The following is a 26,425-nucleotide window of genomic DNA, read 5'->3' as shown; positions in this document are numbered from 1 at the left end:
CGAAAGTGGTCCGAAGGTCTTTTGCAGCACGGTTACTCCTTCCTGACGGCTACCGACGACCACTGCCCTGACTGCCGCCCTGATTTGGCCCATTCCTTTGGTGATGTATGGTAAAGCGAGACGATAGACGGGCCTCTGTTGGTGGAAGAAGACGTCCTTAGTTAAGTTATGTATTTTCGTGGGTCGCGCCCACAATTTTGGTTCTTTGTTTGATGTCCTTAGGTGTCTTAGATTTAGTCATTGCAAAGACTAAAGCCGAGGGTAAGTGCATTTGTGCTGCGTAAACTGAGTTTTACTCCCTTGAAGTTTGTGAACAGTCCAGAGACATTGCGAAATGCCTGGTCTGACTAAGTTTGGAAGAATTTGTTGTCTTGGTTGTAATAGTGACTCCCGACTTGAGGACTCTTGTCCGATTCCTTCGGTTGGAACTCCCACATATGAGGTTTATTCGAAACATGGTATCGGCCCCATTGCCTTTAACGAGACATGGACTTGATACACTAAGAAAGATAGTGTTCTCAAATGGCCAGAAAACGGTAGTTTTGACCCTGATGTGCTAGATAATTTGGAAGCAGTATTATTCAAAAGAAAAGCCCGGCCGGCAATGTTTGACGCTTTCCGCCTTTGGCGTAAGGAAGCCAAACAGAAAGAAATTAAACAAGCAAAACGAGATAGGAAAGCACAGGGTATGACAATTATACAGGCTGCCCAACAGTTCAAAAATGATGAAATTGACAATGCGACTGAAATTTCAGAAAGACAACATCGTATGTTGATAGATAAATGCTATCCGGTGTTGCCTGTTTCTCCTTCCGATAATAAGAAAGATATAGAAGAAGATTCCCTAATGTCCCATTTATTGAGGTTGCCTCCGCCCTATGCGCAAAATGCCAATGTACCTCAGCCGTTACAGCCTGCTCAGCTGCTAGTGGTACCTTTGCCGGTTCCGGCTCTTCAGCATTTGCCTCCTCCAGTATTACCGCCCTTGCCGGTTTTACCATTAGTCTCAACTTCTTTGCCTTCATTGCCTGATCTTAGCTCTCCTTTGCCTTCTGCTCCTCCTGTAGTTTCTAGTCCTTCTTCTGTTAGTTCTCCTAATACTCTGTCTCCAGTTCTAATGTCTAATTCACCGTCTGTGCGTAAGCGTCTCACAGATTCTGTCACTAGTATTCTATCTCCTTTCTTTGGAGCTTTTAATGTGTCTCCGGCTTTTGCTCGAAGACAATCTCGTAGTCAGTTCCCAGATTTTGAGGAAAGAGAGAAGCTAGATTCTCTTGCACGAAGATGGATCAAGAAGGGTCCACAATATAGTGTGTCTGATATTATGCCTACCTTTTTGCAATGGAATGCGCCTACGCAAAGGTATGTTTTTAATGTAATGTGCGACATTCTCATTAACGAATGGGAAGATGTGAGTTCGAGTCCGATCTCACAAGATTTGTTAGGTGTCCAAGCTGATTTTGAAAAAGGACTTATTGTAGGTTCTAAAGTCGAGGAAGCTGTAAGGACACTTATCTCTTATAGATCCTTATTGTTTTCTCAGATTTTTCCTGATTCCAATCCGTTGGTTAAACTAACGTCGAAAAATTACCCTATGAGAGAGGTTCCTCCAGTTTGGAAGGAGGCAGTTGCGGGAGTAGGTGGTAATGCACCTATTCCAGCTCATTTTCAGCGTATATGGGTACATGTGCCATGAAAGAGATCTGAAGTTTTGGCCCTTAAGCAGACTCTACCAGATCCTCGTAAGAAACCTGCAGGTTATTACAAAGAATTATCGCAGACAATCGATGCTTGTATTATGAATCTGGCAGATATTGATATGCTAATGGGTAATGTAGTCCCACAGACAATATGGGCTAAGATTCGTAGAGAGGATCACGCACAAGAACTAGGTGCCACTTGGAATGTTATAGCTGATAGAGACCAAGTGGGTGGCGCAAAGCCTGACGCTTTGATCTCAGAACTTCCTGGTAGATTCATTACGTTAATGAAAACTATGATGCCTGCATTGAGAGTGAATTGGGATAAGTTAGCAGCATGCAAGAAAAAGAAAGATGAAAGTGTCTCTGACTTCTTTACTCGTTTCGAGGAGACATTTATCGATCACAGTGGTCAGGACATGGCTACCGAGGGTGGACAGCGATTATTTGTGGACAAATTTGTATTCAATTTACTTCCCGAGCTGTCACACAAATTAAAGGATTCAGAAAGTTCTTGGCTACTGCACAATATTATGAGAATAGGGATAAAGAAGAAAAAGAAAAGCAAGAGAAAAAGACCAAAGATTTAAAAACGAAGGTTCTCTTGCAGCAAGCCTATCCTCCACGTTATGTTCAGCCTCAGACTACACAGCCACCGCAGTTTCAGAGATTGTATCAGAAACCTGAGCCATACATTCCGCGACCTTTGTTAGGTCCTAATCAATGTGCCTATTGTAGAGAGGAAGGTCATTTTAAAAGCAGTTGTCCGGTTTTATTGCAGTGCAATGGAGCGTTATCTGCTCCACGAGGTCGTGCTGGCCTCCAGTCAGCAAACAGAGGTAGAGGTCGAGGTGTGTTGACTCAAGAACAGCGTGCCCTTCCTTCTCCTAATTCCATGAACTACTTTGATCAGCAGAATGTGAGGTCTACTCAGTATTATAATGAAGACCATTATGTTGAAGGCGAGAATGAGAGTCTTCATGCTAACTAGGACAGCCATGGACAAAGTAAGGGAGTTGTGCCAATCCCAGTAGATCAAAATGGATGTATGACGTTACAACGCATGCTGTTACAACGCATGCTGTTACAACGAAAGTTTTACAACGCGAGTGCATTGACAATGCAGGACATTACAACGCAAGTCTTTACATCGACTTGCACTAGATGGTGTGCTAACATTAAAAAAGTGTAATTTACTATTCCAACTCCAGTCCACGTAACAGTAGGGAAGGTGTTGGGATAGTAAACTACACTATTTTTAATGTTAGCACGCCATCTAGTGCAAGTCGATGTAAAGACTTGCGTTGTAATGTCCTGAGTTGTCAATGCACCCGCGTTGTAACAGTTTCGTTGTAATGGTAGTGCGTTGTAAAAGTTGCGTTGTAAAGGTTGTTCCCCGATCAAAATGGTCCTTATGTTAATGTCACTACAATGGGTGTATCAGAGCCATTTCTTCTAGATACTGGAGCAATGAGAAGTTCTATTATTCATTCTAAACTCCCTGGGGCACCTTTGTCTGGCTTAACGAATGTTTCTGTAGGATTCTCTGGCGCCCCTGTTCGCAATCCGGTTTCTTGTCCTTTGCCTATTTCAGTTGGTCCTTATGTCTTGGAAGCTCCACTTCTGTTGACGAATGGTTGTGGTGAGAATCTGTTGGGTCTAGACCTATTGAAAAGAATGCATGCTACAATATATTGTTCTCCTTCAGGCATACATCTCACTCTAGGTCAGAAGTTGATCTCCCCAATGTATCTGTCCAAAGATCAGTTTCCTCCCGAGTTGCTTTCTCTTCTGACAGCACTTTGGGCCACGGGTCCGAACGATGTGGGTTGTCTTGAGATACCACCTTATGTTGTCACTCTCAAGCCCAATGTTGAATTACCACGTATCCCACCATATAGAATTTCTGCTGAAGGTGAAAAAGAGCTTTTGGAAATCATTCATGATCTAATTCGGAAGGATGTGGTTGAAGAAACGAGAGGTAACACATGCAATAGTCCTATTCTTCCTGTTCTTAAACGTACTGATCCTTCTCAGCCTCCTGTGTACCGGTTTGTGATTGATCTGCGAGAAGTAAACAAAATTGTGATTCCACAATTTCCTGTTGTTCCAGATATCACTGCCTTGGTGACTATGATACCTTCCACAGCGACTTGGTTTTCTGTTATTGATCTAAAGAATGCCTTCTTCAGTATTCCCATTGCAGAAGGGAGTAGGGACATTTTTAGTTTTTCTCTTGGAGGCCGAAGCTTCCGATTTAAGCGCGCACCCCAAGGGTACTGTGAAAGTCCCTCCATTTACAGCCAAGCTTTGAAATGTCATCTTGATACTTTTCATTTGCCGTCTGGTGCTGCCCTTATCCAATATATGGACGACTTGTTAGTCGCTGCCGATTCAGAAGATATCTGCAAAGATGTCACTGTTGCACTGTTGCGTCACTTGTTTAAGCTGAATCACAAAGTTTCACCTTCCAAACTACAGTATGTTTGTCGAGAGGTTACCTACTTGGGTCATCTCCTATCAAAGGAGGGATGACGATTGACACCAGAACGAATTCAGGCGATTGCTCGAATGTCTGTACCATCCACACAAAAGGAAGCACGTGCTTTTTTGGGTGTCACTTCTTATTGTAGACAGTGGATCCCTAACTTCTCTTTGATTGCCAAACCTTTGTTGGCACTCACTTTAAAAGATACGCCTCAGCCCCTTCCTTGGACTGATGAGTGCCAAAAGAGTTTCACTGATTTACGCACTGCTCTGTGTTCTGCTCCTGTACTAGGTACTCCAGATTACACTAAGCCTTTTACGCTGTATGTTCACGAGAGAGAAGGTTGTGCATTATCAGTCTTGACACAGCAATTTGGAGATAGACAGCGACTATGTGCTTATTTTTCGGCTACATTAGATCCCGTAGCTAAAGCATTGCCCAGTTGTCTCAAAGCCACAGCAGCCGCAGCAATTTCTATCCGACAGTCTGCTGGGATGGTGTTAGATAACACTCTCATTGTCATGGTGCCGCATGCAGTGGATACTTTGCTAAACAGAACAAAGACACAGCATCTTACGAGTGCACGATTAACTGGTTACGAGCGGACGCTTTTGGCTAGTCACGTACACATCAAACGATGCAATACCCTGAATCCAGCTACTTTGTTGCCCCTTCCAAATGAGGAGAGTGCTGAGGAGAGTGCTGAGGATCAGCATGATTGTTTCTTCCGTACTGAGGAAGAGACAAAAGGGAGAATTGACCTGAGAGACACACCGTTAGAGAATCCGGATGGGACTCTATGGGTAGATGGTTCTTGTTTCAAGATGCGTAATGGAGATACGGTTTCAGCCTGTGCTGTAACTACCTTACATACGATTGTGGAAACTGCACGCATTAGACACAATTCAGCGCAAGCAGCAGAGTTGATAGCACTGATGAGAGTTTGTATATTATCAAAAGGAAAAAGAGTGACCGTGTACACTGACAGTCAATATGCCTTTGGTGTCGCGTTCAATTTTGGGCGTCTCTGGAGAGAAAGGGGTTTCTTAACTTCACATGGCACTAAGATAAAGCATGGCCAGTTAGTGACTGATCTCCTTGAGTCACTTGCTTTACCCATCCAAATAGCGATAGTGAAGTGCAGTGCACACAAGAAGATTACGGATGATGTTGGACGGGGAAATGCATTTGCTGATGAAATAGCAAAAAAACCAGCGAGAGATTCAACAAGTCGAATGTATATGGCAGGTCCTGCGAATTGGGTCAGAGAGAGAGGAATGTGTGACAATACAGTGGAAAGCGTGAAAACGATACAGAAAGAGGCTTCAGAAAGAGAGTTGAGCAAGTGGAGAGAAAGTACGGGAATGATGGATGAGATGGGTTGTTGGGTAGAATTATCCGAACATCAACGTTGGTTGTTACCGGATGCTTATGTACTCCCAATGGTTACTATGGCCCATGGTCCAGCTCACCTTAGTGCAAAAGGCATTTGTAAACTTTTGGCCCCAGTTTGGCAAAATGAGAATATCCCAAAATGTGCAGACAACGTTGTAAAGCATTGTATTGTTTGTCTGATGTACAATCCAGGAAAGGGAACCCCCACTCCAGCAGGTCACTTTGCTCCTCCAACGTACCCATTTGAAGTGTTGCAAATCGATTACATCCATATGGATCGATGCAACAACCTCAAATATGTTCTAGTGGTAGTATGTGCCTTTTCGAAGTGGATAGAAGCATACCCTTTGAAAGATAACACAGCTTTGTCTACAGCTAAAATCCTACTAAAAGAGTTCTTTCCCAGGTTTGGTTTGCCGCGCATTGTCTGGAGTGACAATGGGAGCGAATTTGTTGGCCAAGTCATGCAGAAAGTTTGTGCAGGTCTTGGAATCATGCAAAAGTTCCACGCGGCAAATCATCCACAGTCAGCGGGTTTAGTAAAATATTACAATGGAACCTTGAAGTTGAAATTAGCAAAGATTCAAGCAAGTACGGGACTTAATTGGCCTGATGCTTTGCCGTTAGCTCTGCTATCCACCAGAACTGCAGTACACTCTCGTCTGGGACTTAGCCCTTACGAAGTGGTGTTTGGCCGTCCGGCCAAAGTATGGGGAATACCTCGTCCTAAAAAGTTCTCAGATTTGCCCTACCCAATGTTGATTGACTATCTGCATGACCTTACAACTAAATTGCATATCCTTCATAGATAGGTTCAGTGTGCTTTGCCGGAGGCTTCCACAGACCCAGGTCATTCCATCCGACCAGGTGACTGGGTCTGCACCCGAAACTTTCAGAAGAAAAAGAATTTGGAACCCAGATGGCGGGAGCCCCGTATGGTCCTACTAACGACAAGGACAGCAGTGAAAGTTGAAGGAAAGAAAAATTTGATTCACGGTGTGCATTGCAAGAAAGTACCTTTGCCCTTGCCTTTTGATCAGTGGGTTCGTAGAGGGGTTGGTGACTGTGAAGGCGAAACAGTTCCACGATTTGTACCCTTTAGCGATGCACACCTGAATGGGACATTGTCTGAAAAAGAGGACGACGACATTTTACAAGAAGCAATTCCATCGCATCGTCGCTTGAATACGACTGAACCAAGAACATTGTTTCAAGATCAGAGTGTTCTAGGGAAGGAGCGTTATCACCTCAGGCCCAGACCAAAGAACAATTAAAACTTTCTTCTCCCTTGTGTAGTGTTCTGTTTAGGTTGCAGGGTCACGGTAGGAGTCTAGGTCACGACCTGAGTAGTGACAATAGGTCTGCAGGATCCTCAGTGTCATAGGACGGTAGAGCATCGTGACTTCAGTGATTGAGGAAGATTGCCGTGAGCATCCACTAGTGAAAATGGAAACTACACTAAACAATAAAGAGAGAAGAGATGAAGTGAAGAAAGCATCTTGTAAAATAATGTACAGTCGTTATAGTATAACTCTATGTGTTTTTATATCATTATGTATTGCTTTGGCGATTATTGGTTGGATAGTTTATGTATTGCAGCCAAGAAACACCTCCCCTTCTTCCTCTTTGCCTTCTTCTACTATCTCTCCACACCTCTTTCATACTTTTCCTTCACATGAACTTGTCAGAAGAACCGAGTATTACAACAATTCCTTTGTCCAACTATTACACCAGCATCAATTAGTGGTTAACACAACTGATTGTTGGGTATGTGGTCTTATGCCCCATACTACTGAGAAAGGAATACCATATCTAGTTCTTCCTTTTTCCTATGAGGGTTCTGCTTGGGCATTCTTTGTCATTTTCTCCAATGCTTATCAAAGCAAATTCAGACGGTCCGTTACTTCACAAATTAATTATCCGGATTTTAGTCATAGTTCCTTGATTAAGGGTATGGTAGTTATGGGTAAAATCATGGAGAGCAGCAAAATTTCCATAGACGAAAGGAAAGTATACACCAATTGGAACGTCACCCAATATATGTCGAGTCTTAATAATAAAGTGGGAAAGGGAAAAACCTCACCAATCTGGACTATACCGCATCAAGGTAACTTCTGTTTAAAAATAAACTATCGCTCTTCTGACACTGCACCAAAGAGTAACTGTTCTTACACGTACATTTATTCCTCTCCGAACTCGCCTCCTCTAGTGCCGTCTCAAGGCACCTATTTGGTTTGTTATGATAGAGCTTATACCTGGTTACCAACGGTTTTCTCTGGTACTTGCTACATAGCTTTCCTTCTTCCTCCTACTTACACTGCCTCTGCCAATTATCACCGAACCCGTCTCAGCCGAGGAATCATTGACTCAAAAGACACCGCGGGACAAGAGGGAGGAGATTTCCTTAAAGGTTTTCTTCCCTTCTGGGGTCCAATGGCCAACAGCAGAAATATAAGGCAATTGGTCCGTGTCGTAGAGACTACAATAGACATCACTGTAGGAGCCTTGAGTAATATCACGGCGGAACTACAGGCGGATCGTCTTATGACCCTGCAAAATTGAGTTGCCTTAGACTTTATTCTTGCCGATCGTGGTGGAGTATGCAAATTGATCGGGACAAGCTGCTGTATTTTCATTCCTAATGACGCTCCGACAGTATACCAAGCTATCTCCAAGTTGCACGTAATCTCCGAGTCTATTCATCAGGACGAAGGAGATTGGTCTTTAACGGAATGGTTTTGGGGACTACTGTCCAAATGGGGTTGGAAAGTATTGACATTCCTTGGAATAATCTTGACTATCGTATTTTCTTGTTGCCTTTGTATGCACTGTGTTCCCGCTATCTGTGATCTTTGTGCTACTATGTGCATCCCAAAACCCAAACATCAAGTAACAGAAAACATAAGAATGATGTTACAGCAACAGCTCGATGATCTCATGGCTATTGATGTGGACTCAGATTAACATGAGTCTATCTTGCCTGAGTTCTGGCAAAAGGAGGGTCTGAGGAACTTCGATTTTCGATCACGATCGAATCGACCCGCCATTTTGTGACCCGCCGCCATTTTGTGTTGCCATCACTCAGCTAGCACGGCGAACGAAGTCTATTCTGCTTTTCCCGTAGCTTGGTGTCGAAATACGTCCCCGGCCTTGTTTGCGAAGCTGGTGTTTGGACTAGCCGAGTACACTAATCCTTGTCTGGCTTTTCTAATCCCTGTTTCAACTATCTGTAGGCTCACACTATTCTTTCCCGATCATATCTTATCGACTGGCCTTCACTGTCTCCTGCTAGCATTCTCTTGTGTCATGACTGTCCTCCAATACACACAAGCATATCTCACCACCTGCAAGTCAGTTGTAATCTGTTAATGAATTAGTTCGGGGGTGGGATGACAAACACAGTTGGAGGAGAGGTCTCTTCGAGTCATCTGATATTTCTATTTTCGAACCTTTCTTACTGGTTCCGCTTTGTTTTCCACTTACCCTATTGGCTCTTTTCTTCTATGCTTGGGGCGTGTGTTTTGTTAATAATTATGTATAGTATTTAATCTGATGCGCCACAGAGTGAAGTGGCAGTCTCCTGAGAACCTACTTTGTGTACTTCTAGGATAACTGTACTAGCTGCAGCTAAATAAATCCAATCTTCTAACGCCGACAGAGTGTCCAGTGTCTCTGTGTAGCGAAGCAGGTGAACTCCGGAGACAGAGGGCGTACCCTGCGCCGCCAGGTCCAAAAGTTTCTGGTTCTTCAGTCCCTGCGCCGGAACGCCACCCGTAACAGTAGGGAAGGTGTTGGGATAGTAAACTACACTATTTTTAATGTTAGCACGCCATCTAGTGCAAGTCGATGTAAAGACTTGCGTTGTAATTTCCTGCGTTGTCAATGCACCCGCGTTGTAACAGTTTCGTTGTAATGGTAGTGCGTTGTAAAAGTTGCGTTGTAAAGGTTGTTCCCCGATCAAAATGGTCCTTATGTTAATGTCACTACAATGGGTGTATCAGAGCCATTTCTTCTAGATACTGGAGCAATGAGAAGTTCTATTATTCATTCTAAACTCCCTGGGGCACCTTTGTCTGGCTTAACGAATGTTTCTGTAGGATTCTCTGGCGCCCCTGTTCGCAATCCGGTTTCTTGTCCTTTGCCTATTTCAGTTGGTCCTTATGTCTTGGAAGCTCCACTTCTGTTGACGAATGGTTGTGGTGAGAATCTGTTGGGTCTAGACCTATTGAAAAGAATGCATGCTACAATATATTGTTCTCCTTCAGGCATACATCTCACTCTAGGTCAGAAGTTGATCTCCCCAATGTATCTGTCCAAAGATCAGTTTCCTCCCGAGTTGCTTTCTCTTCTGACAGCACTTTGGGCCACGGGTTCGAACGATGTGGGTTGTCTTGAGATACCACCTTATGTTGTCACTCTCAAGCCCAATGTTGAATTACCACGTATCCCACCATATAGAATTTCTGCTGAAGGTGAAAAAGAGCTTTTGGAAATCATTCATGATCTAATTCGGAAGGATGTGGTTGAAGAAACGAGAGGTAACACATACAATAGTCCTATTCTTCCTGTTCTTAAACGTACTGATCCTTCTCAGCCTCCTGTGTACCGGTTTGTGATTGATCTGCGAGAAGTAAACAAAATTGTGATTCCACAATTTCCTGTTGTTCCAGATATCACTGCCTTGGTGACTATGATACCTTCCACAGCGACTTGGTTTTCTGTTATTGATCTAAAGAATGCCTTCTTCAGTATTCCCATTGCAGAAGGGAGTAGGGACATTTTTAGTTTTTCTCTTGGAGGCCGAAGCTTCCGATTTAAGCGCGCACCCCAAGGGTACTGTGAAAGTCCCTCCATTTACAGCCAAGCTTTGAAATGTCATCTTGATACTTTTCATTTGCCGTCTGGTGCTGCCCTTATCCAATATATGGACGACTTGTTAGTCGCTGCCGATTCAGAAGATATCTGCAAAGATGTCACTGTTGCACTGTTGCGTCACTTGTTTAAGCTGAATCACAAAGTTTCACCTTCCAAACTACAGTATGTTTGTCGAGAGGTTACCTACTTGGGTCATCTCCTATCAAAGGAGGGATGACGATTGACACCAGAACGAATTCAGGCGATTGCTCGAATGTCCGTACCATCCACACAAAAGGAAGCTCTGCTATCCACCAGAACTGCAGTACACTCTCGTCTGGGACTTAGCCCTTACGAAGTGGTGTTTGGCCGTCCGGCCAAAGTATGGGGAATACCTCGTCCTAAAAAGTTCTCAGATTTGCCCTACCCAATGTTGATTGACTATCTGCATGACCTTACAACTAAATTGCATATCCTTCATAGATAGGTTCAGTGTGCTTTGCCGGAGGCTTCCACAGACCCAGGTCATTCCATCCGACCAGGTGACTGGGTCTGCACCCGAAACTTTCAGAAGAAAAAGAATTTGGAACCCAGATGGCGGGAGCCCCGTATGGTCCTACTAACGACAAGGACAGCAGTGAAAGTTGAAGGAAAGAAAAATTTGATTCACGGTGTGCATTGCAAGAAAGTACCTTTGCCTTTGCCTTTTGATCAGTGGGTTCGTAGAGGGGTTGGTAACTGTGAAGGCGAAACAGTTCCACGATTTGTACCCTTTAGCGATGCACACCTGAATGGGACATTGTCTGAAAAAGAGGACGACGACATTTTACAAGAAGCAATTCCATCGCATCGTCGCTTGAATACGACTGAACCAAGAACATTGTTTCAAGATCAGAGTGTTCTAGGGAAGGAGCGTTATCACCTCAGGCCCAGACCAAAGAACAATTAAAACTTTCTTCTCCCTTGTGTAGTGTTCTGTTTAGGTTGCAGGGTCACGGTAGGAGTCTAGGTCACGACCTGAGTAGTGACAATAGGTCTGCAGGATCCTCAGTGTCATAGGACGGTAGAGCATCGTGACTTCAGTGATTGAGGAAGATTGCCGTGAGCATCCACTAGTGAAAATGGAAACTACACTAAACAATAAAGAGAGAAGAGATGAAGTGAAGAAAGCATCTTGTAAAATAATGTACAGTCGTTATAGTATAACTCTATGTGTTTTTATATCATTATGTATTGCTTTGGCGATTATTGGTTGGATAGTTTATGTATTGCAGCCAAGAAACACCTCCCCTTCTTCCTCTTTGCCTTCTTCTACTATCTCTCCACACCTCTTTCATACTTTTACTTCACATGAACTTGTCAGAAGAACCGAGTATTACAACAATTCCTTTGTCCAACTATTACACCAGCATCAATTAGTGGTTAACACAACTGATTGTTGGGTATGTGGTCTTATGCCCCATACTACTGAGAAAGGAATACCATATCTAGTTCTTCCTTTTTCCTATGAGGGTTCTGCTTGGGCATTCTTTGTCATTTTCTCCAATGCTTATCAAAGCAAATTCAGACGGTCCGTTACTTCACAAATTAATTATCCGGATTTTAGTCATAGTTCCTTGATTAAGGGTATGGTAGTTATGGGTAAAATCATGGAGAGCAGCAAAATTTCCATAGACGAAAGGAAAGCATACACCAATTGGAACGTCACCCAATATATGTTGAGTCTTAATAATAAAGTGGGAAAGGGAAAAACCTCACCAATCTGGACTATACCGCATCAAGGTAACTTCTGTTTAAAAATAAACTATCGCTCTTCTGACACTGCACCAAAGAGTAACTGTTCTTACACGTACATTTATTCCTCTCCGAACTCGCCTCCTCTAGTGCCGTCTCAAGGCACCTATTTGGTTTGTTATGATAGAGCTTATACCTGGTTACCAACGGGTTTCTCTGGTACTTGCTACATAGCTTTCCTTCTTCCTCCTACTTACACTGCCTCTGCCAATTATCACCGAACCCGTCTCAGCCGAGGAATCATTGACACAAAAGACACCGCGGGACAAGAGGGAGGAGATTTCCTTAAAGGTTTTCTTCCCTTCTGGGGTCCAATGGCCAACAGCAGAAATATAAGGCAATTGGTCCGTGTCGTAGAGACTACAATAGACATCACTGTAGGAGCCTTGAGTAATATCACGGCGGAACTACAGGCGGATCGTCTTATGACCCTGCAAAATTGAGTTGCCTTAGACTTTATTCTTGCCGATCGTGGTGGAGTATGCAAATTGATCGGGACAAGCTGCTGTATTTTCATTCCTAATGACGCTCCGACAGTATACCAAGCTATCTCCAAGTTGCACGTAATCTCCGAGTCTATTCATCAGGACGAAGGAGATTGGTCTTTAACGGAATGGTTTTGGGGACTACTGTCCAAATGGGGTTGGAAAGTATTGACATTCCTTGGAATAATCTTGACTATCGTATTTTCTTGTTGCCTTTGTATGCACTGTGGTCCCGCTATCTGTGATCTTTGTGCTACTATGTGCATCCCAAAACCCAAACCTCAAGTAACAGAAAACATAAGAATGATGTTACAGCAACAGCTCGATGATCTCATGGCTATTGATGTGGACTCAGATTAACATGAGTCTATCTTGCCTGAGTTCTGGCAAAAGGAGGGTCTGAGGAACTTCGATTTTCGATCACGATCGAATCGACCCGCCATTTTGTGACCCGCCGCCATTTTGTGTTGCCATCACTCAGCTAGCACGGCGAACGAAGTCTATTCTGCTTTTCCCGTAGCTTGGTGTCGAAATACGTCCCCGGCCTTGTTTGCGAAGCTGGTGTTTGGACTAGCCGAGTACACTAATCCTTGTCTGGCTTTTCTAATCCCTGTTTCAACTATCTGTAGGCTCACACTATTTTTTCCCGATCATATCTTATCGACTGGCCTTCACTGTCTCCTGCTAGCATTCTCTTGTGTCATGACTGTCCTCCAATACACACAAGCATATCTCACCACCTGCAAGTCAGTTGTAATCTGTTAATAAATTAGTTCGGGGGTGGGATGACAAACACAGTTGGAGGAGAGGTCTCTTCGAGTCATCTGATATTTCTATTTTCGAACCTTTCTTACTGGTTCCGCTTTGTTTTCCACTTACCCTATTGGCTCTTTTCTTCTATGCTTGGGGCGTGTGTTTTGTTAATAATTATGTATAGTATTTAATCTGATGCGCCACAGAGTGAAGTGGCAGTCTCCTGAGAACCTACTTTGTGTACTTCTAGGATAACTGTACTAGCTGCAGCTAAATAAATCCAATCTTCTAACGCCGACAGAGTGTCCAGTGTCTCTGTGTAGCGAAGCAGGTGAACTCCGGAGACAGAGGGCGTACCCTGCGCCGCCAGGTCCAAAAGTTTCTGGTTCTTCAGTCCCTGCGCCGGAACGCCACCCCTTGCACCAGAACGCCTGCTTCTGGAGCAGGGCTTTACAACGTGACGCATCTCCCAGATGTGTCACGTTGTAAATACCCCGCAGCATGGCGCTGGTTTTGCGCCACCGCTGCATCACAAAAGTGACGCAACGGCAGCGTAAAACAGGCGCAAGGGGCTTGTACATCTGCCCCATGGTCTTTTGCAACTTGCAGTCGGATGTATACAGTGAGTTACTCCCCCCTCAGAGTCATCCTAAAAACCACAAGGGCCCATATCAAATACACCTTGTGGGTAAGATAATGGGAGAGACGGAGGGAGAATAAATAGGGGTACCATACCTGTGGTGGACACGCAATATGGCAGTAGAGTGCAGGAGGGCTCTAGTACATCTGTACGGCTGAAGGAATATTTGAAATTAAAGTTGAATCACAGTCGATATTCTGCTACGAGGTACGCGCCAGGGGTGCCGCCATAGTCGGGTCTAATGTATGGATGCGGCGGTCCACCTGAATTTGTACAATGATAACGGTATTATTGCTCATTTATGTAATTGTTGCTCTACATTAAGCTATCCTGAGGAATAGTTATAAGTCAAATGCGGTCATGATGTAACCACTGGGCTTATGTGACAAAGTGTTTAGAAAAATAAAGAGAATAAAAAAAAAATAACATTTGAGGTAAAAAGGAGAGACAAACAGATACTCACCTAGTGGCTGATTTGCAGAAAGTGATACCAGAAAGCCTAGATTAATTGCTGCTTCTCTGCTAAACCAGATTGTGTAATCTTAGGCAGAGATTTTATTTTACCGATCCTCCTTTTTCTTCATTATCGCATATAAAAGTACTTTCAAATTGGTAAATTTGGAATACAGCTGTACTAAAACCTATAGTATTTGATGTAACAGGCAATAATGTTGATCTATCTATATGAACCTGGGCCACACAGAGGTTTCACATAACAGATGTCTTGCTCTTTAGTTTTACTGTCGCTTGAGTGAGTGCAGTGGCAGGAATATCTCTAAACTGATGTTATCACCTATAATAAGTACTTGTCAGTGAAGCACTGTAATGTGGCATATTTATGTGACACTTTTTTGCATTTTGAAGAGAGTTTAGCATAAGTTACATGATGTTTTTTGTATAATTTACATGGCAAATATTTTCAGGGCTCGGCTCTCGCATGGCCTCTAAGAGCCAAGCCAGACCCTTGGGTCGGCTCTGGCCCGGCTCTCCTTGTTAAATTGTTGGCTCACCCACCTCTAAGCTGCAGGCTTCAGGGGAACAAAGGGCTCAAAGAAAAAGACCCGTCCCAAACAGGTGAAGAACCCACCAGAGTTAGTGATTCTACATTCTCTGGGCAGCCTCCCACTTCTCAAAGGACACTGGGAGTTGGGTGCTGTCTTTGGAGGCTGTAGGCACAGTCATGCCTCTCACTGTCTCCATCTCCTTGGTTGGCAGCACAGCACACTGGTTATGGTTGAAGCCGCAATTGGGAGGCAGGGTCACCCACAATAACACTTGTATTGACTTGGTCATCACTTTTTCTCCTTCTTTTTGGGTGCAGAGCACCAAAGGGGAATTAACAGTTCTCAGTGAGGCATGGAGATCCATTCCAGTGCTCAGGTCAACCCCAGCACTCCCGCTTCTTCTTCTTGGGCGCAGATGCTGATGGCGATTTATCAGAGATCGGGGGAGCAGGGAGATAAAATCCATCACATAGGTCAGCTCCTGCATTGCTCCCATTTTAGTCTGCAGTTCTGGGCTGGAGAGTATATGATGATCATTGTGACTCTTATGATAAGTACACTACAGGGGAGGGTAGGACTGGGCATCAAACAGGACTATAGGGAACAACTGGGTAGGCTTCATGGGCATCGGAGCTACTTACGGATCAAAGTCCAGAGGTCGTCCAGTCAGGACTGTCAAGGACTGCAGGACAAGGTTAGTAGACCAGTCTAGCCCACTATTCTCACCTGATGACTAAAGCCTGTCATAAGCTTGAGAGTAGACTGCTGGGCAAGGGTATCATCAAAGTGCTAATGTCTCTGGACACCATTTACATCACCTGTGGCTCAGTAATGCACAATAAATGTCCATTGAATCATAGTTTGGATGCCCCTTATAACTTTTTCACAATTTTATGTATTTCAGTTGTGAGGCAATGAATGTAAGGTGATTACTGTGTGAGATCCCTTGGTTGGAAGAGTTTATGAAAGCTTTCTGATGTGTTCTTCAGACTTCTTCCTGAGCAGTTATGGCAATCTTGCTGAAGGTAAGGCCATCTGATTTTCAGGAATGCTGGGTGTTTTCTTGTCTGGAGCAGGTATTTGAGAGGCATGAGATATAGGGTGAACCACTTACAGAGATCTAAGTGTAAAGCTGAATTCTGTTTGTACATCCTAGTGCTGGTTTGTGAAGGAGCTGAATGCAGACAAATCAGTTCGCAAACTCAGTTATCCCTTTTGCAAACTAGCCCTTTCCCTACACACATCTCACTACAAAATCCCATCCTCCACATCACACCTCTCTTTCTGCCAAACACACGTGCATGAGCAACACTCAGGGCCATATTCTCAAGGAGCTATTACCGAGTTAACGGCACATTAGCGCAGCCAAACTCGCGATAAACTCATCACCCCATTCACAAGCTGGAGCTAACAGACCATAGCACCAGTTTACCTGCGATAGCAGCCGCAAAAAACATCGCCACAGATGACCCCGGCAACTATCGCTAATGAGATGCAGAGTAGGTGTTCCCGTGCAAAAAGCCGCGACAACACCACTCCGCAACATTCTCAATGACCAGCCACATTGGCGAAAAGACCATGAAACATGCGATAAGGCACGTTAGCAGCAGAAAACTAACACCTGCTCTGACCTGGTGCAAAGTGGGACAGCAGCCTGCAACAGAAAAGGGAGCCCAGCCCAGAGCCACACCTGAAGAACAACAGATGCTATGGAGCCACTGAACATGCGTGCCGGACACCCAAGAGGGCCACAACACCCACCGCCACCACCCCCAGGACCCCCCCTCCCCAGCACCCCCCGGCCAAAAACATGCCACATCAACTACACAGAATCATGTACCAAATAATCAGCCTGATGTCGCACAACCACATCTGGTGACATGCATGTGTCGTCACAAAAATGAGCATCACACATTCACCTTCGAAGCAACAAATGAAAATGTATTAAAATAAAAACAGAACAGAAATGAAGACACATGGCGGCTCCCCTCAGGACATTCCGTAGGTCACAGCCTACAAGACAAAAACCATGATGAGAAGGTGTGTCCTGCGTACATCAAGGGACAGAGAGAGAGCGAAGGTGAGAGAGAGAAAGAGAGGGAGAGAGAGATAGATGGACAGAGAGGGGGAAAGAGAGATAGATGGACAGAGAGGGGGAGAGAGAGATAGACGGACAGAGAAGGGGAGAGAGAGATAGACGGACAGAGAGAGGGAGAGCGAGATATATGGACAGAGAGGGGCAGAGTGAGATAGAGAAAAGAAGAGAGGGACAGGGAGAGAGAGTGCCGACACTGCGCACCCAGGCCACACTGCTCACCTGTTGCCACCGGTGTATCTCCAACCACGTGCCGGTATCCCACATCTGAGACAGACCCGTCATCTGTAACTGAGTCCAGATACATGAATGGAACAGTACATACAAGTGCACACACATCATCGCCTGTCCGCCCCTGCGCACCCAGGCAGCTGCACCCCAGCCCCTCCCACCGCCCAGCGGTGCATGCCTGCCCCTGCGCACCCAAGCAGCTGCACCCCAGCCCCTCCCACCGCCCAGTGGTGCATGCCCGCCCCTGTGCACCCAGGCCTCACTGCTCACCCTCCGCCTTTGGCGTGTAGCAATGAGGGCCCACCACGTGCCGCTGCAAGCCACAAGCCCGAGGCCCACTGACATGGCATCCTCCACATCATGCAGCCCCACTCCGCAGGCCACCAGGTCTCACTTTTGGTGCTGGGTCTTGATTTCGCCATGGCAGAGGACATACTAGTGCACCCAGCCTCATCGCAGGCTGCACACCCGCTCGGCCCTTAAAGTGCCACAAACTCTGTGACCCGGGAAGACATGCCACGTGGTGGTAGGCCCCTGCTATCCACTGGCTCAGGCCTACACTGCGGTCCAGCAGGGCACAAAAATCCTGAGCAGTTCGGGATGCCGGGACGGGGCATCATCGCAGGCTGCACACCCGCTCAGCAGGGGCGGATGGTGCATAGGGGCGAATGGGGCGTTGCCCCACCAGCCTCCGGACGGACGAGGATCGGGGTCGGAGCAGACACCTTGAAACAGTGTTAGCACTGCAGTGCAGCCCAGCCTTGTTGTACAAACACACACACACCCTGCGCATGACGTGTGGTGGACGTTCGTTCGACTTCAATATTGCCCAAGTCACGCATGTGCAGAGTGTGTCTGTGAGGCAGTGGTGAGGGCAAGCAGGCGCTACCTGAAGCAGCTGGTTTTCCAGGACTTCGGTCGGATTTTCGGCTCGCCCTGATCTGACGTAGTCACGTAGCTCTTCTAGTTCTAAGATCCCGCCTCCTCCCCTGACTGGATGACGCGAAGGCGCCAAAGCGGCGGCGGACCCCGGCACAGGAACACATAGCAGATGCGGCGCGGACCCGGCGGTCAGGTAAGTGTCCCCGTTTTTTTATTAACTGTATTTTTAACCCCACCCTCCCCCCGCGACCCCCCCCTGCCTCACGCGACCCCCCCTGCACATATTGCGAGCGAGCCTCGAGATCTGGCAGTAATGAAAAAGGGAACACCCCGTGGCTCGTCTGCCAGAGTGGCGCAGCAGCACCATGTAAAGCCATGAGCAGCGCTTTTGAGGTAATGTTAACATTTGTTGAATAGCTAGTGATTGTTTTCCAAGTCATACACAGGGACAGTGTGAAGAGTTGTTTCGCTGACTAATAAAGGCGTGCTGCAGAAGAGGGCTCTAGATAACTTTTTCCTATGTGCCCGGGTTGTCCAATCCTCCTGCTTTCACCTTTTCTAGCCTCAACCCTGCTTCTCACCTTATTCTAGAGGTATGTTTCTTCATGCTTGCAAAACCTCGAGAGCTGTGGCAGCAGGAAAACGAAAATGCGGGACCCGGGAGAAGGTACGTTTTATTTTCTGTTTTTTAAACCCCTCCCGCCGCTTCCCTCCCTACCTCATCACGCGCAACCCCCCCATGCGATCCCCCCCACCCGCCCGTCATGCTGCCCGCAACTGGCTGATAACTGTGTAATAATTGATGTCCTGGATCACATTAGACTAACATGGTGGAATTTATTGACCATGTTATCGTACTGCAACCGGGTATCACCCTTAGGAATGTAACATTCTGAACCCTCATTCTCGCTTGTTCTGAATTTTGGTAAGCAAGCGATCAGCAATACACAGGCAGAAAGTGATTATTTTCACCCCTCCCTATGTCTTTTTTTTTGTTTGTGAAATCGGTCATCTTTTGTCATGTTTTCTGGTGTTGACGATTGCCAAAGGAGTGAATTGTTTGCTATCGTTTCCCATTTATTGCGCGGATGTGCAGGGACGTTTGCAATCTCACGAAGCTCTGTTATTGAAATTGTGCCATCGAGGATCACAGGCCTTCTTTACCGGCAGACGCTTGCCTGTGATGTACACACAGCGAGGGCTTTCACACGGTTGCTACCAGATGGTGCTCATTTTGGGAACATATGCGGTTGCAGACTTCTACCTTACAAGGTACCGCAGTGCCATTATTGAAGGATAACCTATACAGGTCCTATCGACAGGGTCTGTTTTCCTGACACTGATATGCTGTGTGACTTACTTTGGGGGAATGTGTTGTCTCGTTGTTATGTGGCCGTGACCCGGTTATTATTATGGTGAGTGAGACTCTGGGGATGTTCTTTGATTGAGGTACAGTTACAAAGAGGTAGAGTGACAGTGTAACATATTTGTTATGATTACTGCACCCTACCTGAAATATTAATGCATAGTTAGGTTGTGATTGCTGGACATTACTTGTATTGTCATTACATTTTCTTTATTTGGACACTCTGGAACCTTCATGTCACCTGCATCCTGTTTGTCCTGACCCTCTCTGCCCATCACCAACACCCCCTGTATAAAGCATCTGTCTGCCTATCTTAACACCTTGACACACGTTCTGTCCATCACTTACCCGATGCCTGTTCGGTCACTCCCTCTATCTACAACCCACAGTCTACGTGCCTGATACACTGTCTATTCTGACAAACACTGTATCTCCATCACCCATCTGTCTCTTCCTGTTCTAATGAATGACAAGAGATCTGTACATCACTTACCTCCCTGCCTGGTCACACTGTCGGTCCATCACCTCTGCGCCTGCCTGTGTCCATCACACTGTTTCTTCAGTCCCTATTTGTAGATCTCTGACCTGACACACTACCTGTCCATCGCTTGCAGGCCTCACCCTGACCCCTTCTCTTTATCTCATTTTTTGTTTCTGTTATTTTCATCACCAATTCCGTCTGTTCTTATTATTGCTTGAAAATGCACCATTTGCCCACTGTTTTTTCAAAATGTTCTCGGGGGGGGGGGAAGTGTGTTCAGGCTCACTCGCTATGCTCACAGTGAACTACGACAACTGTTTTACGCCCCACCACTTTCAAATGTCACCAGCCGCCCCTGCCGCTCAGCACTTAAGGTGCCCCTACCTCAGTGCACCGAAAGTCACCGTCCCGTGGCGGTGTGCCTGTGCCGACAGCAGTGTATCTGGTGCCACCAAGTCTGTGCCCCGCAAGTCATGGACCCTCTATGATTGGGTCACGTGGTGCGGACGCCATTATATCACCTCCGGGCCTGCAGAATGTGATGTCGCAGGCCCCTGGGCCCCCATGCCTAAATGCACACCACACGGATACACCCCGCGAGAGGTTAGAAATGGTGTTGAGCACGTGCGCCCAGCCTTTTTTATTGGCAGGATCACATGTGCTGTGACGTGTGTGCTGGATGGGTGTGGTGTGGGTGTACACCAGCAGTGAAGGAGTGGCTGTGGCATGCTGACAACTATACCTGTGACCAGCAGATCCCTACAGGGTAGACCTGGGACATGTAGCGTTGTCCCCCCCCCCCCCCGGTGAGCGTAGACCGAGTGGGCTGGCCTGGCGTATGCCAGTCCAGCGTAACAGTTTGAACAATGATCCCGGAGCTCTGGGCGTTGTTCCGTATGGGGCTGGGCAAGAAAGTAACAAATGCGTGTGTCACTGTGGTTGCGTCGGCGCCACCCGGACAACATTCAGCAATGTGTCACCCTGTGACCCAAGTCCAACGACATTAGCCACATGGACGTAAGAGAAATTCACTGACCCTACATTCATCCATACTACCACATTTGAAAGACCATAGATACGACACATCGTTGTGATTCTGAATGTTTAATGCACATTCAGTGGAGTGTTGCATCTGGAGCAGTACAGGGCCATGCAAAGCCCACTTTCAAATGTTGGCCTGTGGAGGGCCAGCCAGAGTCCTTCAGGGAATGACAAGTCCAAAGGAAGAGGAAGAGTTCAGTCCGCAGTCTGATAGCTGTGTCATTGGCGATCATACAGAAAATGGCAGTCCATTGCGCGGTCCAAGGTGAGTGTCGCAGAGTGTATCGGAGGACAGTGGAAGGTGATGATGCAAAGGGAGGAATCATGCTGAAACCGGCCATGTGGCAGAGATGACAGTTTTCTCCGTACCAGTAGGGCGGTTTCATCAGCATCTTCATCCTCTGCTGTGTCATGTGCCTCACGTGTGGGTGGTGCTGGGCTTTCTCCAGCACTGTGTGGCAGTGAGACCTCAGGGGGCAGAGATGTGGATGTAGTGGTAGCAGCAGCATGCTTCGGCGCCAGGCCTTGTGGCAGCAATGCCATGAGGATGGTTTTGAGGTCATTGTGGAACCCAGCTACCTCTCGCAGGTGTGCAGCCGTGGCAGCCGCTCTTTCTGCATTGGCCCGCTCCATGTTCTCCATGAGCCTCCGCATGAGTCCCAACTCCTGGGCGAGCTCGCTGGAGCCACTCTGACTAGACAGTCGTTCTTGTCTCAGAGTCAGGACTCTGGCGATGTCAGCCATGGTTCATTGGAGTGCATGGAGCAGACTGTGGTTGTCCGTTAGGGACTGTGAGTGGCCCCTGATGGGTCTTATACACCCACGTATGGCATCTAGTTTGTCTGCCATGCGGTCAAAGCCCACCTGCACCTGTTCAGCCAGCTGCTCCTGGCATCCCAACACACGTCGTTGGAAGGCCATGTGTTCTTTGTGGGGGTCTTGGGAGACAGCCGTGGTGGTGGGTGCTGCCTGCTGTGTGGTTTGTGCAGGGGGTGGGGTGTCCCCGTTGCAGCTGGGCTGCCCTGCTCCTGGAGGTGGGCTGCGGTGACTGTCAATGAACTCTCATAGGGCGTCGAAGTTGAAGCTGTGGTGGTCCTCTTCATCATCAGAGAAGAGAGGTTTGGGCTGCTCTGCAGGAGGTGTTGACAGTCCCTCTGCAATGTGAAGGGGAGATGCAGTTTAACAATGTGTTCACATGTGTGTTGTCGGCTTGTACATGTTCACATACAGACTGCATGACTGTGTACATCGTGGCTGTTTTGGAGGGGCTGCCTATTTGCTGCAGGACAGTGGACATTTCAACAACATCACAGATGTGTGTTTGAACTTGTGCATTGTCTTCTCACATTTCCCTGCAATGCCACTTGGGATTGGCCAGTGTCTACACCCAGTGGGTGCCAGTTGTGTCCTGTGTTCTGTTGTCAACGTGTTGGGGTTTGTGCCACTTTGTTGTCAGTGTTGATGTGCTCTGCATGTTTTGTGTGTGTGTGCTGCTCTGTTTTGCTGCTCCATATCCCTTTCATGCGGTGTGCCTTTGACTTCTGTGCTTGTACAGTGCTGACATCTAGCATACTTGGGTACATTGTTCTCTTGGTGGGAGTTGGGGTCTGGGGCATGGTTTGTCCGCAGATGTGCTCAGCTCAATTGTGCACGTGTGCCATTGTGCCCATCTCCTCCTGTCCCCCCAGTTCCTGGTCGTTACTCTCCCTTGTGCTGTTGTGTCTGGTCCTGTTGAGCAGTGTCCAGTCCCCCGACTCCTGACACTATCTCCCCACTGATGACTGTGGACACCATTTCCTCCATGTCGTCCAGCTCCTCCAGTGGCGCAGGACTCCCACCTCCAGTCTGCATTGCTGCCTTCCGGTTGTTGGCGAGTTTTAGCTTTGTTTTGCGCTTGACATCATTTTAGCGCCTCTTGACCTCTTCCATTGTCCTCTTCAGCACTCCGACTGCATTCACCTTATCTACGATGGACTGCCATAGTCAATTTTTTGTTGCCAATGATACAGTGGAGGTGACAAACAGTAGTTGATGGTGTTAGACCATCTCCGTTATCAGGATCCTGTTTTCCTGTGGACTGAAGTGCTTCTTCCTACTCTTCTTGTCCTTGCCCTTCCCTGACCCTGAGGTCCCAGGCAGGTCCTCCGGGGGGCTTGTGGGGTCTTGTTCTCCTCAGTACTTGCTCCGGCAACATCCATTGTGCTTGGCTGTTGTTTGGCATTTGTTTGTCAGTTTTTTTTCTACTTTTATGGTGATTGTTCCTGCCTGACGCGTGTGAATTGCAGGCCTGTAGCTAGTTTTCGCAGATTTTTGTTTTGCGATTGGCCTCATCACAGCTTTTTTTGCGTTCGCATTTTTGCGGTGTGGCGTTGATTTAATTGCGGTCAGTTGACGCGTTATCTGGGGAATATCACATGGTACCGCCGTGTTGTGAATACCTGGTTAACACGGCGTAAATTTCCCACGATGGACTGCGTGTTGAGGGTTGCGCTAAGTAATTTTTGCGATGGTTATCACACATTCTTGAGAATATACCCCATAATCTTTCTCCAGACGATACACTGTATCTCACACACCCACCTAGCTTGGTGACAAACTACTATCGCTCTTTCTCTCTACTTCCTCACATAAGCACCTCACGCTCCTATAAAGTCCCTCTTTTCATTCCTAAATCCTCGTGTCAAAATCTCTCTATTATACTTTCCCTTATTCCCAATCTCCCTGTCTCGTATCCTTCTCGGAAATTCTCATCTAATTCTCTGAAATGTATCCTCATCCAGTATAGATCTGTATCAGGTTCCCAGTTCCACATTAGGGAACTGCTCTCTAACCAAACATAGCTAGCTTTTCTTCACAGACGCAGAGCTGGCGAATCAGAGCACCCTTAACCCAATTGCAGGAATCCTACGTCTAAGATTATAACATTTCTTTAAACCTGCCAAAATGTTATGGCTTAAAACGTGGTCACAGAAGGAGTGCACAAGACTTCCAGTTTGTCTTTTCCACCCCAGATTGTGAATCCCATTCTTTTATAAGTTCAACTGCACCCCAAATTCTTTTCCCTTTTCCACATGTGAGAAATTGGGTTGTTGGTTGACTAGGGTATGAGCCCTGGTCAAGCAACAGCCACAATACCTTGCAGGGCGAACCACAAAAGGTCACTAAATGAACCTATGCTTAATCCTGGGTAGCTTGGCACAAACATCAGGCAGGCTTAATTTAGAAGCAATGTGTAAAGTATTTATGCAGCACACAACCAGTCATAAAGTGGAAAAAATAACACAAGACAAATTTCAAACTAATTTAGACAAATAGATTACATTTTGATAAATTATTTGACACCAATAAGTAGAACTGGAGATATTGATATTTAAAGTTTCAAGTGGAAATAGCTCCAAAAGGCTCCAATTATGGGTATCTGGTCCCGCTGGACCAGGACAAAGTCAAAAGTTCATGCCGACAGTGATGGAGCCTGGGATGGCCAACGGGACCAGGCTTGGCCTGCTGAACAATAGGACAGTAGTCCTGGTTGTGCTGATGTTGAAGATCCTGCCAATGTCCAAGATACTGCTGCACACAAGCCAATGAGCATGGTGCTGCAATGCAAAGGTTTTGTGTCATCAACATGGCTGGTGTTAATGGAGATGAGTGGCCCTTGCGCCAGGAAGGGCGCCGTGCAGTGGTGGCTCCAAAGGTAATGTATTGACTCCAATCCCCACAGCAGGGGCGATGTGTCAGTTCTGATCCACAGACCAGCGGCGATGGGGTGGTGCTGCCCCCTGCATTGGTGACAATGCCCCAATTCCGATCTCTGCAGCGACGCTGATGCGTTTGTTCTTGCAGAGGAATACCTTAGGCACACTTCCAATGGTCCACGACTGGGGTGACACCACTTGACAGGGCAGACTCACAGATGGCAGAGTCCAGGTTCAGAAGCAGGGTGGTTGGAAGTCTTTTATGTCCCGAAGACTTCAGATCAGGAGACCAGCCAACTACCCCTTGGACTCACTCTGGGTTCTGGGTTCAAATGATGTAGGTCCAGTCCTTCTCATCCAGGCAAAGAGGGGAGCATGTCAGCACAGCAGGCCAGCAATTCTTCCCAAGCAGTTCAGCAGAGTGGCAGTCCTTCCGCAGCACAGGAGTCCTTCTTCCTGGCAGAGTTTCCACAGGTTTAGATGTTTACTGGAGAGGTGGTCTGAGGTCCAGTTTGCATACCAGTGGTGCCTTTCAAGTGTGGGAGACTTCAAAGACAGATCTTTAAGGTGCACAGAGGTCCTCCCTTCCTGCCCTGGCTCCAGACTCACTGTAGGGGGGTATGCAGTCTTTTGTGTGTGGACAGAGCACAGCCTATTCAGGTATAAGTGAGGCTGTGCCTTGCCCCTCCCTTCCATCCTGCCACAATGGCCTATCAAGTCACACCTAAGCTCCCATTGTGTTTGGCTATCTAGGAGAAATGCACAAAGCCCAGCTGTCACCCAACACAAACATGCAATCAGACAGGATCCAGGTAGACAGGGTTAAGAGCAGGAAAAAGCCAACTTTCTACTAGTGGCATTTTGAAAATTATAAGGAAAACTCAGACTTTGCCATTAAATTGGGTTTATCATTACAATTCCATAGGTATCAAACGCGACAGACCTACCTCCCGTCAATTAGGAATTACAGCTTATTAAATGTAATAATAAATCCCAAATGTTGTCCTATGAGAAGGGTAGGCCTCACAGTAGTGAAAAGTGAGTTTGGGAGTTTTCCACTACCAGGACATGTAAAGTTTGTCCTACCTTTTACTTACAGAGCACCCTGCCCTAGGGGCTACCTAGGGCCAACCTTCTTTTTTCCACATTCTTCATTTAAAGAAACCTTCAGTAACTCTGTTTTCAATACGTATACTCAATCACCCTTCACCGATTAGTTTTAATATCACACATAAGGGTGGCCAAATCACACATAATTAACCTGGAAGAACTGCAACATGTTGAAAACATCACAGGACCAAAACACTCTATTGTACACAAACTTATTGCCATTTCTATTCCACAAGGTATCTTTAATGCCACTTCACGCTCTAACCTGGCATGACCATTATGGCACCCCCTCAAATGTCATACTACTTGCAGTACATAGCTGTGTCACGTCAGAACAGTTATCTTCATCAGTGATATTTCTGAAGGAAAATATTGTTCTCTGCTCTAAAAATACTCCTTATAGACTAGCAA

This window comes from Triturus cristatus, chromosome 11 (assembly GCF_964204655.1).
Source record: "Triturus cristatus chromosome 11, aTriCri1.1, whole genome shotgun sequence".
Classification (NCBI taxonomy): domain Eukaryota; kingdom Metazoa; phylum Chordata; class Amphibia; order Caudata; family Salamandridae; genus Triturus; species Triturus cristatus.
The sequence above is the reverse complement of the archived record's forward strand: the minus strand, read 5'-3'. Positions refer to the sequence as shown.